Here is a 4965-nt window from a genome sequence, read left to right as displayed (position 1 = left end):
TTGCAGCCAACACACATCCTAGGTTTCAGCTGCACAAATTTCTTCAGGAAACTCTTGGGAAGTTCTTTCATTCCAATTTCATTAAAGTTGGACTGTCCAATTCAGAACTTTCATATTGGATCCATGATGGTCTGAGCCAGAAGGAAAGACTTTGGAGTGGCTAGTTATGCCAGTTAAAATAAGTATACAAGAGTAAAAGTATTTCCATAAGACTAACCCAAAGAAGTTCAACTAGAGTTTCCCTTAGACTTTGTCTCGCTTACTTTGAATATGTTATCAGAAGGAACCAGTTCCTGGAGATGGACATCATATTAGAAAGTCAGCAAAACCAGAAGATCCTCAACAAGATGGACTGACATAGTGGCTGCAATAGTGGGCTCAAATATATTAAGGATTGTGGGGATCATGAGGATGGGACTGTTTGTTTCTGTAGTATGTGGAGTCATGATGAGTTGAACCTTAGTCAATGGCGCCTAACTTCAACAATTTTATAAAATTCTGAAAGAATGAAGTAATCAGTAGTGACAGAAAGCAGATTTGTCATTACCTCAGCAGGGATGTAAAAGAGAAACTAGAACTGGTCACAAGAAAACTTCTGGGGTGATGGATACGTTCACTATTATGACTGTGGGTATGTTCTCATAGAGATACATTTATGTCAAAACTTATCAATGTTCTATAATGTATTTGAAATCTATAATCTATCTTAATATTTGTAAAATGAGGATAAGTCAAAAAATACTGCTACTAGAGTTCCAGTTCATATGTGCACTGATTTATTCCAAATAAATCATATTTAAACAAGTCTCTGTGATCACTGGATGGTTACAAACAAGTTCTTTCATTAATACACTTGTCTTAGCCTCATTAGTGTGCCTTCAAAAATTGACACATTTTTCCATGGGGAAAAATGATTTTGAAAACAGGGTTAATATCAATTTTTAAATAAAACCCAACTAGACATCTTCCCCAATCATTGCAGCTTTGCCACAAACTTACAGGAGTGTTACCCCATAGAAAACAACAGCTTTTAGATGAATTAACTGGTTTTGCTTTGTTTTGTTTTTTCCTTTTTCTGTAGGGATACTTTTATTAAGCCTTAAACAGATCAGAGACCAGACAAAAGGCAATCACCCAGATGAGGGAAACAATCAATATGATGCCAAGATGGAGTCTAATTAATTCATGGTTATGGGGCTAATTATAGAAGATGAAAAACAAAGGAAATCATCACAAAATCAGGATTGGTGGCAGATCAGTTTATCACTGTTGCAGGCAGGGCTATGGAAGCATGGAAGGATCATGATTGGGATATTTACAGTATTGCAAATCAAAAAGGCTTACAGGATTGATTCTGGGCTTTGGTCACCTGACTACATGGTGGTCAAGATATGACTCATGACAATGCACCCATGAGTCATAGTCACTGTTACCCCAACTTCTAGATGACATGTATCTGTATATCATTAAGGCTATGCCCAGGCCAGTTCCCTAAGTGCAACAGTACCCCTCCCTGAGCTAGTCAGGGGTGTTATATCCTACTTTCAAACATACTCTGCTTGAGGTCAAAGCTGGTTAAAGGTCATAAAGAACTCAAATGGAGGCCGAATTATGTCATGACTCAAAATAGAGTTAGGACTCCCACTACAAACCATGACCTTTCACAAACCACACTATTCATAATTTAAGCTGTTTTGCATTCCCTCCTATAATCATAGATTTTATTAAAAATATTTTTATCACACTTAGATTGGTGTGTTTTCTTCCACACAGACTCATTAATGGATCGTTAGATGGCTGCTTGTTTTAAGATAAAACTTTAAAACCCTTGATGCATCCTTTTTGATAGCCAGGTATCTTCATTGTGGTTTACTGTTTTGTTGTTGTTGTTGTTGTTAGGTGCCACCTAGTTGGTACTGACTCATAGTGACCTTATGCACAACAGAACGAATCACTGCCTGATCCTGAGCCAACCTCACTGTTGTTGCCATGCTTGAGTCCATCGATGCTGCTACTTGGCCAATCCATCTCGCTGGGGGTCTTCCTCTTTTTCTCTGACCCTCCACCTTACCAAACATGATATCCTTCTCCAGCGACTGGTCCCTCCTGACAATATGTCCGAAGTATGAGAGATGAAGTTTGGCCATCCTGGCCTCCAAGGAGCACTCTGGCTGCACTTCTTCCAAAATGGATCTATTGGTTCTTTTGGCAGCCCATGGCACTGTCAATATTCTGCTCCAACACCATAACTCAAAAGCATCAATTCTTCGATGGTCTTCCTTATTCACTGTTCAGCTTTCACGTGCATATGAAGTCATTGAAAATACCATGGCTTGGGTCAGGTGCAACTTAGTTTTCAAGCTGACATCTTTGCTCTTCAACACTTTAAAAAGGTCTTGTGCAGCAGATTTGCCTAATGCAATACGTCATTTGATTTCTTGACTGCTGCTTCCAAGAGTGTTGATAGTAACACCCATTATTTAGTGGTCATCTCATGAGAGGAAGTAAGGAGTGGGACCACAATATAAGAGCTACTTATTGTTTGATTAATGTGAGGTCAAAGCCATCCATAAAACCTATCTTGTCTATATATATATATTTCACTTCATGGCAGCATATTGACTTCCTGGGAAATTATAAGTAACTTTCATAACAATGTTTGATTATTTTAAAAAATGGTATCATTAATCTAGCCAATATTACAGATCTAATGAGAAAAACATATTTAAAAGTGATTTTTTTTGGGGGGTGGAGGGGCTGTTAAAATGTGTAAAAGGTCACCTAAACAAATTAATTGCTGATATTGTGAAGTGCTTTAGAGTTGATTCTGACTCATAATGACCCAGCACAGGATTTCCAATGCTTTACACCTTTGAGAGAGCAGAAAGGCTCATGTTTCTCCCATGGAGTAGCTGGTGGGTTCAAACCACAGACCTTGCGGTTCACAGTCCAGTATTTATCATATGGAACCACCACACTTCCTACAAATTAATAAAACCTAAGTAATAGAAAAACTATTTAAAAGACAATGAGAGTTAGCCAAAAACAGTAATTTCAATACTGTTCATTCACTTAGGTAAAACTATTAGTCTGTAGAACCTAAAGGCATTCATATAAGACAAAGACAATGAATATGAAAATAGAAAATACATCAATAGCCTTTATGGAAAAAAATGTACTCATCAATAAAGCCAAACTGACAATGTAACACAACATCAAGGCAGTAAAGATTTGAGCAAGGAAGGCTGGTAAGACCTCAAAGATGAGCCAAGTTATGGAAGACCATCAACCTTGATGAATGAATAAACAGTGGTTGAAATCGAGAAATTGCTAGAGTTATCATCAAGGAAAAAGCTATTAAAGTTGGGATCACACATAGCAAGCACCTTAGCCTTAGCAAGCTTTCGGCTCAATAGGGGCAAAGACTTGATCTTTCTGTCAATCTTTTCAGCAAGACTGAAGCTTATGAAGAAGATTTTATGGAGTTAACTGTACTTGGAGATGAGTCTTGGATTGACCAATAGGATCCAGAGGGCATGGTCCAATCAAAACAGTGGTTTCTGAGGAGCTATGCTGGCCCCATAAGTACAAGACAGAAAAGTTAGCCCAGAACGTTATAATGACTGTTTTCTGGATTCCAAGGGGGTAGTCTTGACAGCGTTTTCTTGAAGCACACAAAATGATCATAGGGTTTATAGGGAGGAAGTTTTCAGAAAATTGAAAACTGCATTAGTCAGAAAAAGTCCAGGAAAATTACACTGAGGTGACAATGCACCTGCTCATTTTTTGAGGATAGCAAATGCTGTTCTATGAGAATTTCAGTGGGAAACCTTACCCTATCCACACCCTACAGTCTTTATCTTGTCCTTTCAAACTTTCTTTTTGTTCTTGGAACTCAAAGAACTTTAAAAAGGAACATTATTTGAGTCCCTCAAAGATGCCAAAACTGCACAGAATTCATTGGGGAAAGGTTATAGAATAAATGTAAACGCTATCTTGAGAAGTGTAGATGTATAGACCTAGATGGAAGATATGCCAAGAAACAAGAGCTTCACGTTTGGATTTTTAAAAAAAAAAAATAAAAACTGTCATTTTGCCGCAATACTTTTGACTTACCTTCATATATTTTTATTTAGCTGTTTCATTTTGAAGAGCACCAGCCTACCCACAGTCATCAAGTCAGTTCTGTTCCATAGAAACCCTACAGGGTAGAGTTAAACTGCTCCTTAGGATTTCCAAAATTATAAATCTTTAACAGAACAGCAGTTTCATCTATCTGTTGGAGAACCATGATGGGTTTGAACTAGTGCTACTAAGAGCAATCAAAGAACAAAGATGAAAATTACAAAGGATTTCTTGTCAGAATTTACATAAGTCAGTTGAAGTATGAAATGATATCTTTAATGTGCAGAAAGACAAAAATTGTCATTGTAGAAATTTATATCCAGTTAATCGCTATGCTGTGGTCATTTAAGAAAAATATACCTAGTCTGACAAAATATATACTAAAGTGTCTGGATTAAAGGGCCAAGATGTGTATAATATACCCTCATATTATTAAAAAAAAATAAATGATGTATATGTGCACACACATGCAGATGAGCACATGTGTTTGTGTAGTCTAAAAAATATTTAAGGAAGGAGTAACAATAATTTTATAAGATCTATTCCAGAAAAAAGAAGTAGTTGGAACATTCCTGATCCATTTGATAATATCAGCATTACCTTGACACTCAGATCTAACAAAAACTTATAAGGAAAGAAAACAACAGAACAACACCCTCGACAAAAATATTGGAAGTTAAATGTAATAATATCTAAAGAATAAAATAGCATGTCAGTTGGGCTTATTCTGACATAAAAGGCTTAATAAATATTTTAAACCAATCAATGTAATTCACAATATCAACAAACTTAAAAAAATACATATTTCTTTTAATAGATGCAGAAAAGGCATTCGACAAA

This window comes from Chrysochloris asiatica, unplaced genomic scaffold (assembly GCF_000296735.1).
Source record: "Chrysochloris asiatica unplaced genomic scaffold, ChrAsi1.0 scaffold00323, whole genome shotgun sequence".
Lineage (NCBI taxonomy): Eukaryota > Metazoa > Chordata > Mammalia > Afrosoricida > Chrysochloridae > Chrysochloris > Chrysochloris asiatica.
This window is presented reverse-complemented; position numbering follows the sequence as displayed.